Below are 11,779 nucleotides of genomic sequence, written 5' to 3'. Positions count from 1 at the left end.
ATTTGGATTGGCTACTGTAACGCCCTCAAAATAATAACATTAAACCCAACAAATAAGACAAACATTGATATTCAAAAGTTCCACATTCTTTCATTTATCAGAGTTTCATTACAAAAAGTATTACATGTTAACAACAAAAGCAAAATGCCTTACAGGCTTACAGCTTTCCAAGTTAACACTTGGTTACAACAAAAGAGTTCTAACTCGTTTACCCATAAAGCCCTTGGCTTGAAATTACATGTAATACATCAAAAGGATAACGACAATAGTATGTCCGCCTCTAGCCTCCCAAGCTATGTCCTTGGAGGTGGCATGCTTCCTGTACCTGAAAATGATATTCCCATATAGGGTGAGCCGCAGCCCAGTAGAAATACACTAAACCAACCATGAACAATGACTAAAATATTAGCAATTGATAGATGGCCCACACTGATACAATCACATAAATCACATATTTATGTCATACGACTTATGAGTCCAAATTACTTTTCATTTTCCCTTTTTCAACAGATAGGCATATAAGCACTACCCACATTCTCAACAGATATGTATAACAACAATATCCACAGATAAGCATAAAAGCTATATCCACACATCACAAAGATAAGCATATAAGCTCTATCTTCACTTCTTTAGACAAGCATATGAGCTGTATCTACGGAGTTCATCCCCTATCTTCTCCCATCACTATCCGGTTTAGAGGTACATCCCCTATCTTCCCCTAAACCGCAGAGTACATCCCCCATCTCCTCCTCTACACATAACGTATACAAACACATGGGTTCTATATACAATCACCCAATACATATAGTTAATGTATTCTATCAACCGTCAAGTTCCATGACACACTTCATTGATTAGTTTCAGTTTGCCTAATCATCATGCATTGTCTACAACAATCACGACTATCCTCCACCGATAGCCCAAAGCAGTTATTTCTAAACAGAAAATAAATGCACAATGGATATTCAATCAACATTTCATTTCCTCATTTCTCACAATTAATTATCCCAATTAATTAAACAATGTAATTAGGTCAATTCCCATAATTAACATTTCAACCCTTGGGTCCCATTTTCATCAATGACTTAACATTTATTCCATTTCTCTATGCCAAACATGCATTCAGGTTTATTATGAATAAAACCCCAACTTTTGTAAAATTACACAAAAGCCCCCAATCCTTCATAAAATTACCAAACCAACCCCAACTTCTCAAAATGCCAAAATTTAAAGACAAAACCCATAGAGAGGAGTAGGATATCCCTACCTCGAAGTTTGAGCCAAAAAGGAGATGAAGACTCGAAGACCAACGTGCTCCAAATCCAAACTTTTTCAGATTAAAACAAAGCTCTCAATGCCCTCTATCTTTTTAACAAAGGCCCTAGGCTAGATTCACACTCTAGGGAGATCAATTCTTAGAGAGAATATAAGTGTAGAGAGAGAAGGTCCCGGATCAAGGGTTTGAAAGAAAAATAAAGTGAAAAAGTGATGTTTCAAAACGCTACTATCCGCTGATATAAAACACTCTCGCTCGAGCGAAGACTTTGTCGCTCGAGCGACCAGACACAGAAACTCTCGCTCGAGCCAAGAAGCTCTTGCTCGAGCCAAAAACTCAAAAGTGCGCTCGAGCGAAAGAAAGCTCGCTCGAGCCAACAACTCGAACCCTCAGGTCTGCAACCAGACGCACGCTCGAGCGACAGACCTCTCGCTCGAGCGAAGAGCAAACCAGACCGCTCGAGCCAAGAAAAGCTCGCTCGAGCCAAGAAATACAACTCTCAGGTCCAGAACCAGGTGCAAGCGCTCGCTCGAGCGAAGCCACTCTGGCTCGACCCATCAGACACAAACTCAACTCTCGCTCGAGCGACAAACTCTTGGCTCGAGCGAAGGGCCAAAAATCTGGCAGCAACACTAGGCTCCCAAACACAACCAACCTGAAACAAACCTGCCCAACACATCCTATGACTCAATACGAAGTAAAAAGGATGCAAACAAGATAATAAACAACTACCAACATCCACGGACACATGTCCGGATCACTGTACAACAAGGGTAAACCCGGGATCGCTATAACCTTCCCCCCTTAAAGAATTTCGTCCCCGAAATTAAGCACAAGCTTTCAAAACAAGTTCTACTCAATTTTAAACAATGCTACACTTTAACATTAAACAATTCGACCCATTACCGGTCATCCCATCCCTTTAACAAGAGACATTACACAATATGTAAACAACATATGTACTTTCAACATGCATTAACATTACGCATTATCTTTCCAATTTCAACAATACATTCAACACATATAGTGTCACATTCAACTTCCATATGAGGCAAGTTCCAAACATACTTCCAATAAACCAAAACATTTTCAATGTTTCACAACTTAAGACATATATGAAAGCTCTTAAGTTCAACAATTGTTCAAAATTTAAACACAAAATTACATATCAACAAACAAGTCCGGATATTTCTCTCGGACTTCCAACTCACGTTCCCAAGTGGCCTCCTCCACTCCGTGATGTTTCCACAAGACTTTCACCAAAGGAATGGTCTTGCCACGCAGGACCTGATCCCGCCTATCCAAGACCCGAACCGGTCTCTCCTCATACGAGGCATCCTCATCTACCTCTAAATCGGTCCAATCCAACACATGTGATGGATCTGGCTCATACTTCCGAAGCATACTCACATGAAACACGTCATGCACTCCGGACAACTGCGGCGGTAAGGCTAACCGATAAGCAACCTCACCAATCCTCTCAAGGATCTCAAAAGGACCAATAAACTGAGGGAATAACTTCCCACTCTTCCCAAACCTCATCAGACCTCGCCTAGGTGATATCTTCAGAAAGACATGACCACCTACCTCAAACGCCAAAGGTCTTCTCCTACGGTCGGCATAATTCTTTTGTCGACTCTGGGCTGTAACAAGCCTCCTACGGATAAGTTCAACTTTCTCCGTCGTCTCCCTAACCAACTCCGGACCCAACAAAGGTGCATCACCCACCTCGGCCCAACAAACTGGAGACCTACACGGTCGGCCATACAAGGCCTCAAACGGTGCCATACCGATGCTAGACTGAAAACTGTTGTTGTAGGCAAACTCTACCAAGGGCAAGTGCCTCTCCCACGTCCCACTGAAGTCCAGGACACAACCCCGAAGCATATCCTCGAGGATCTGAATAGTACGCTCGGACTGCCCGTCAGTCTGAGGATGATAAGCCGTACTAAAGGTCAACTTAGTGCCCAAGGCACTCTGCAAACTCTGCCACAACCTAGCAGTAAAACGAGGATCTCTATCTGAGATGATCGTCACTGGGACCCCGTGCAATCTCACTACGTCCCGAATATACAAATCGGCAAGATGATCCACCGAATCTCTCACGCGCATAGGAATGAAGTGCGCCGACTTAGTCAACCGGTCTACAACCACCCAAATAGCATCACTACCCCGCTGCGTCCTCGGAAGACCTACAACGAAGTCCATAGTGATATGCTCCCACTTCCACTCGGCAATAGGCAAGGGTTGCAACAAACCCGCTGGCCTCTGATGCTCGGCCTTCACTTGCTGGCAAGTAAGGCACTTCGATACGAAAACAGCCACATCTCTCTTCATACCCCGCCACCAAAACTGGCGACCCAAATCCTGATACATCTTAGTACCTCCCGGATGCACCGCAAGGCGCGAATGATGAAACTCTCGGAGTACTTCCTCACGGCAAGACTCCGGTACAAACAAACGGTCACGGTATCTCACACTCTGGTCAGGATACACCGTCAAACCCTTCTCAACGTTCCCACTGGAGATCTTCTCTCGGAGGGATTCTACCTCAAGGTCACCTCGCTGTGCCTCTAACACTCTAGTCACAAGTGTAGGCTACGCAACAACAGAAAACAAGGCCGCAGTCTCAACAGATTCGCCCAGTAGCAAATCAAACTCGCCAAGTGCTCCTAACATCTCCCATTCTCGGATGGCTATACAAGCTACATCACTAATGGTTTTCCTACTAAGGGCATCGGCCACAACATTGGCCTTTCCCGGATGATAGTGCAACTCAAAATCATAATCCTCGATGAACTCCATCCACCTCCTCTGCCTCAAATTCAAGTCTCTCTGTGTAAACAGATACTTCAAACTCTTATGGTCCGAGAACACCTCGAACCTCTCACCATAAAGGTAGTGCCTCCAGATTTTCAAGGCAAAGATCACTGCTGCTAACTCTAGGTCGTGTGTGGGGTAATTCTTCTCGTGTATTTTCAACTGACGTGAGCCATAAGCTACCACTTTCCCCTCTTGCATCAACACACAACCCAAACCCTCCCGTGAGGCATCACAATAAACCGCATAACCCAACCCTCTCTCCGGAATAATCAATACCGGAGCGGTGGTCAATCTAACTTTCAGCTCTTGGAACGACTTTTCACAAGTCTCACTCCACACAAACTTGACTCCCTTCCGAGTCAGTCTAGTCAATGGTGACGCTAACCTGGAGAAATCTTTCACAAACCAACGGTAATACCCAGCTAATCCCAGAAAACTGCGGATCTCAAACACATTCTTAGGCTCTGCCCAATCCTGCACTACCTCAACCTTGGATGTATCAACAGACACCCCTTCCCCGGATACCACGTGGCCTAAGAATTTGACTTCCCTCAGCCAGAACTCACACTTCCCAAACTTGGCATACAGCCTATGGGCTCTAAGCAACTCAAGCACCACTCTCAAGTGTTCCTCGTGCTCCTCCTCTGAAGGTGAATAGATAAGGATGTCGTCCACAAAGACGACCACAAATCGGTCTAAGAACTCCCGGAAAATCCGGTTCATCAAGTCCATAAAGACTGCCGGTGCATTAGTAAGCCCAAATGGCATCACCAGAAACTCATAATGGCCATACCGCGTACGGAATGCCGTCTTCGGAATATCCTCCTCCCTGACCCTCAACTGGTGGTAACCCGATCTCAAGTCTATCTTAGAGAAACAACGGGAACCCTTCAACTGGTCAAACAAATCATCTATACGGGGCATAGGGTACTTATACGGGGCATAGGGTACTTATTCTTAACCGTAGCCCGATTTAACTTCCGGTAGTCAATACACAATCTCAAGGCACCATCTTTCTTTTTAACAAAGAGGGCCGGCGCTCCCCACGGCGAAACACTAGGGCGAACAGAGCCCTTATCTAGCAATTCCTGGAGCTGAACTTTCAACTCAACCAACTCTCCTGGAGCAAAACGGTAAGGTGCCATAGAAATCGGCGTCGTGCCGGGCACTAAATCAATAGAGAACTCTATCTCTCGGTGAGGTGGCAAACTAACAAGATCTTCGGGAAAGACATCCGAATACTCACAAACCACCCTCGGCAACACAATCTGAGTCTCAACACACTCACTACTCTCAAAGCTAGCAAGTAGACCACTAAGCTCACTTCGCCCTCGCGAATCATACCCCGGTGGCAAGACACAACCAACCCGGTCTCCCAAGAAATGGAACCACTCCCCGCTCAAGGTACACAACGTGACCCTCTGGCGGTAGCAATCAATAACAGCCCAGTATGACGATAGCCAGTCCATACCCAAAATAACATCAAAACCCTTCATAGGCATGACAACAAACGGAAAAGGAAGCCTATAGTCGGCGACCTCTATATCACAGCCTCTAACACCCTGTTTCAGGATCAACTCACCACCCAAAGGCGATACCACACAAATAGGAGATGCTAACTGTGCTAACTCCAATTCCAAAACAGATGCAAATGCAGCAGATACAAAAGAATGAGATGCACCCGTGTCTATCAACACACTAGCAACTGAGTTGCAAAACAGAAAAGTACCTCTCACTACTGATGGAGCTGGTACTAAATCCTGCGCGGTAACAGCATACACGCGCCCCGTAGGCCCCTGGTCTACCTGCTCACCTCTCGGAGCAAAAGACTGCTGCACAGACTGGGATGACGAAGCTCCCGGATTGGCCCTCGAGGCCTGCACAGACTGAGCTGGCTGAAAACCCTGCGTCTGCCTAGAACCAGACGCCCCCGAAGTGGCACTCAACTGCGGGCAAAACCTCTTCAGGTGCCCAGGCTGTCTACACTGATAACAAGACAAGGGCTGCCCCCTGCCCAAATTCTAACTCTGCGGTCTAGCTGAAGAAGAAGCAGCTCTCTGACCCCCACCCTTCTGCGGGCAAACAGAAACCTTGTGACCCAACTGGCCACACTTGTAACAGGTGAATTCCCCCTGACCACCTCTCCCGGAGCCTGCACTCGGCACTGGGAAGGTCGATCTAGCAACACCACCCTGCGACTGCTGAGGGTTAGAACCCCTCTGTCTCCTACCATCACCCTGACCATCTTGGCTCCTCTTGGAGCCTCTCTGCCCCTCATCCTCCTCCAGCATCATGAGCTCCATATGAGCTGCAGCATCCACTAGGTGTCTATACTCCCGGATGTAAGACCCACCAACTCTCAGCTTGAGGCCCCGCCTCAACTTCCGCTCAAACTCATAGCAACGGCGTTCCTCAGACGCCACCAGTTCAGGTGCAAACCTGGACAAACTAGTAAAGGTAGCCTCAAACTCGGCCACTGACAAGCCCTGCTGATTAAGCCGGCTAAACTGATCCCTCAGCTTCTCCCTAGCTGCTGCAGACAAAAACTTCTCCTGAAAAGCATTTATAAACGCCTCCCAAGTACCACCAACACGAGCCTTCTCATACGTCCACCATTGACCCGCATCTCCCTTCAGTTGGAAGGATGCCAAGGTCACTTTCAGTGCTCCGTCCTCGATGCCAAGCATCTCGAACGTCTTACTCATTTGCTCTAGCCACTCATCAGCCTTCAGTGGCTCCTTCGGATCCCCGATAAACTCATCCAGATTAGACCGGAAGAACTCCCTCTTCAAGAAAGAAGGCCCTGCCTCAGCTGCCTGATTCCCAGCTCTAAGAATACCCAAAGCTCCTGCTATCTCTCTGGCCAAGGCACCCATAGCCTGCTGACCCACTGGCTCGACCACATTGGCCTGGCCAACACCCTCCTGCACTGCCGGAATCTCACCCTGTAACGGTACTTCCTGCCTCGCAGGTCTACCACGCCTAGCACCTCTTCCTCGTCCTGACATCCTAATAAAGGTAACACAGAACATTAGCACATTCATAAATGTGCCGAAACTAAACACTCACGTCCTAATGCATGGACAACAGTAATTCACTCCACGTAAGCACATAAACACATAAGCACTTACGAATTTCATTTCCGGATAATGATAGTCCCGAGGCATTACTAGAGTTCCAGTTAGAAACAGCATTGATCAAGTGCTTTTCCAACAAGACTCCCAGAAACCCAAGGATCCAATCAACATCCTAGAAATTAAATCCCATACCCACATAGTCACATAAGCATGTTATCAAGTAAGCACATAGCATATGATACTACATCTAAGTCTCTATCAAGCGAGACAAACCCATTGTGATCCTAATCACTTCCCACGTACCCAAAGTATTCGAACCCGGTACGCTCTGATACCAAGTTGTAACGCCCTCAAAATAATAACATTAAACCCAACAAATAAGACAGACATTGATATTCAAAAGTTCCACATTCTTTCATTTATCAGCGTTTCATTACAAAAAGTATTACATGTTAACAACAAAAGCAAAATGCCTTACAGGCTTACAGCTTTCCAAGTTAACACTTGGTTACAACAAAAGAGTTCTAACTCGTTTACACATAAAGCCCTTGGCTTGAAATTACATGTAATACATCAAAAGGATAACGACAATAGTATGTCCGCCTCTAGCCTCCCAAGCTATGTCCTTGGAGGTGGCATGCTTCCTGTACCTGAAAATGATATTCCCATATAGGGTGAGCCACAGCCCAGTAGAAATACACTAAACCAACCATGAACAATGACTAAAATATTAGCAATTGATAGATGGCCCACACTGATACAATCACATAAATCACATATTTATGTCATACGACTTATGAGTCCAAATGACTTTTCATTTTCCCTTTTTCAACAGATAGGCATATAAGCACTACCCACATTCTCAACAGATATGTATAACAACAATATCCACAGATAAGCATAAAAGCTATATCCACACATCACAAAGATAAGCATATAAGCTCTATCTTCACTTCTTTAGACAAGCATATGAGCTGTATCTACGGAGTTCATCCCCTATCTTCTCCCATCACTATCCAGTTTAGAGGTACATCCCCTATCTTCCCCTAAACCGCGGAGTACATCCCCCATCTCCTCCTCTACACATAACGTATACAAACACATGGGTTCTATATACAATCACCCAATACATATAGTTAATGTATTCTATCAACCGTCAAGTTCCATGACACACTTCATTGATTAGTTTCAGTTTGCCTAATCATCATGCATTGTCTACAACAATCACGACTATCCTCCACCGATAGCCCAAAGCAGTTATTTCTAAACAGAAAATAAATGCACAATGGATATTCAATCAACATTTCATTTCCTCATTTCTCACAATTAATTATCCCAATTAATTAAACAATGTAATTAGGTCAATTCCCATAATTAACATTTCAACCCTTGGGTCCCATTTTCATCAATGACTTAACATTTATTCCATTTCTCTATGCCAAACATGCATTCAGGTTTATTATGAATAAAACCCCAACTTTTGTAAAATTACACAAAAGCCCCCAATCCTTCACAAAATTACCAAACCAACCCCAACTTCTCAAAATGCCAAAATTTAAAGACAAAACCCATAGAGAGGAGTAGGATATCCCTACCTCGAAGTTTGAGCCAAAAAGGAGATGAAGACTCGAAGACCAACGTGCTCCAAATCCAAACTTTTTCAGATTAAAACAAAGCTCTCAATGCCCTCTATCTTTTTAACAAAGGCCCTAGGCTAGATTCACACTCTATGGAGATCAATTCTTAGAAAGAGTATAAGTGTAGAGAGAGAAGGTCTCGGATCAAGGGTTTGAAATAAAAATAAAGTGAAAAAGTGATGTTTCAAAACGCTACTGTCCGCTGATATAAAACACTCTCACTCGAGCGAAGACTTTGTCACTCGAGCGACCAGACACAGAAACTCTCGCTCGAGCCAAGAAGCTCTTGCTCGAGCCAAAAACTCAAAAGTGCGCTCGAGCGAAAGAAAGCTCGCTTGAGCCAATAACTCGAACCCTCAGGTCTGCAACCAGACGCACGCTCGAGCGACAGACCTCTCGCTCGAGCGAAGAGCAAACCAGACCGCTCGAGCCAAGAAAAGCTCGCTCGAGCCAAGAAATACAACTCTTAGGTCCAGAACCAGGTGCAAGCGCTCGCTCGAGCGAAGCCACTCTGGCTCGACCCATCAGACACAAACTCAACTCTCGCTCAAGCAACAAACTCTTGGCTCGAGCGAAGGGCCAAAAATCTGGGCAGCAACACTAGGCTCCCAAACACAACCAACCTGAAACAAACCTGCCCAACACATCCTATAACTCAATACGAAGTAAAAAGGATGCAAACAAGATAATAAACAACTACTAACATCCACGGACACATGTCCGGATCACTGTACAACAAGGGTAAACCCGGGATCGCTATAGCTACCACGAAAGACTTGAATTGCTCAAACATAGACTGCATATTGGGAGACGGACCATTCTCAAAAATTGGTGTAGAAAAGACAGCAAATGAGCGAGATCCTAAAGATGTCTGCTTAGAGAACAGTGGACAGAAACTGCACTCAATCATGGAAACCCGAAGTTTGGGCTTATCGGTCACTTGAAATAAAGGAGATGGTGGGGTGGGCAAGAGCGAAAGAGTGGCAAAAATTGACTGGGAGGGAGAAGCACAATGAGCCACCTTGAATTGAGTTTCTTTAGTAATAAGCTCACAGACAGCACCATCAACAAAAGGTCAAAAAGTCTGCGATCCCAGAATTATGAGCCATATTTTACTGTGTAATGGAAATTAAATTAATGAATTTTATAGTCCACAAATTAAATGAATTTGAATAATTAATTATTATTTTTAAATATATGGAATACCTGATAGACTTCATAAATTTAGGCCTTATATGAATTTTCAACAACTATATAATAAAGCATGATGGTTATTTAATTTGTCCTACACACATTTGTCCTATTAGGACATTTGGACGGCTCAGATTTATTCAAATTATAAAACAACGGCTGAGATATATTTTTCAAAAAATATCCTACATGTACATTTTCTATTTTCCCGCTCCTCTCTCTTACTTCTTCATTTTCTCACCCATCCTTCTATAATCCCAAGATTCCACCTTCCTCTCTCTCTTTTTTTAATTTTTTTTTATTTTCTCCCATTTTTATTTTTGTCTCTATTTGTTTTTTTTTTTGTTTTTTTCTCCTAATTGTTCACTTCTTTTTATTCATATTGTATGAAAAATTCTGGAATCCCAGAATTGGAAGCCAAATTTTACTGTGTGTAGTGGAGATTAAATTAATGAATTTTATAATCCACAAATTAAATGAATTTGAACAATTAACATTATTTTTAAATATATTGAATACCTTATAAACTTCATAAATTTAGACCTCATATGAATCTTCAACATATTTTAATAAACATAACGGTTTTCAATCTTCAACATATGTTTGTCCTACTAAGATATTTGGATGACTCAGATTTGTTCAAATTATAAAACAATAACTGAGATATATTTTTCAAAAAATGTCCTACATATACATTTTCTACTTTCCTGCTTCTCTCTCTTACTTTTTCCTTTTCTCACTTATCCTTCCATGATCTCATGATCCCACCTTCCTCCATCTTTTCTTTTTATTTTTTATTTTTTCCCGTTTTTATTTTTTTCTTTATTTGTTTTTTTTTCTCCTTTTTGTTCAATATATTATACACATATTTCCATACAATGTATGTATGCCCGGAATACACTAGGACATTACAGGCATACATACAATTTCCATATAATTATATAAGCAAAAGCAATATTGTATGTATGCCCACGAAAATTGTATGTATGTCAAGCACATCTATCTATCCAACTATATATTATATAAGCAAAAGTGAGTTCTCATGAGGAGTTTTGTGAGAACACCAAAATTTTATAATAAATTTGTGATTTTATCAAATTAAAAACTAAATTTAAATAGTATTGAGATTACAATTATATCCTAATATTATTTACACCGTACCTTCAGGCACGGGCATACGCTAGTCTATATAATAAAGCAGGATGTTTTTGGAATTTGTCCTACACACATTTGTCCTACTAGGACATTTGGACAGCTCAGATCTATTCAGATAATAAAGCAACGGTTGAGATACATTTTTCAAAAAATATCATATATGTACATTTTCTATTTTTCCACTTCTCTCTCTTACTTTTTTTTTCTCACGCATCCTTCTATGATCTCATGATACCACCTTCATCTTTCTTTTCTTTTTCTTTTTTTATTTTCTCCCATTTTTATTTTTCTCTCTATTTGTTTATTTTTTTATTTTCTTATTTTTGTTCACTTATTTTTATTCATATTATATGGAAAAGTCTGCGATCTCAGAATTAAGAGCCAGATTTTACTGTGTATAGTGGAGACTAAATTAATGAATTTGAACAATTAATTATTATTTTTAAATATATTAAATACCTGATAGACTTCATGAATTTAGGCCCCATATAAATTTTCAACATTTATATAATAAAGCAGGACGATTTTTGAAAATATATAAAATATATCAAAGATACATTTGATTTCAAAAGCCTAAATGAATCCTAAATTTATATTAATGGTTCAGATCAATAATA

Source organism: Camellia sinensis, chromosome 6, assembly GCF_055761805.1.
Source record: "Camellia sinensis isolate YWXY chromosome 6, ASM5576180v1, whole genome shotgun sequence".
In the NCBI taxonomy this organism is placed as follows: domain Eukaryota; kingdom Viridiplantae; phylum Streptophyta; class Magnoliopsida; order Ericales; family Theaceae; genus Camellia; species Camellia sinensis.
Note: the sequence above shows the minus strand (reverse complement) of the source record.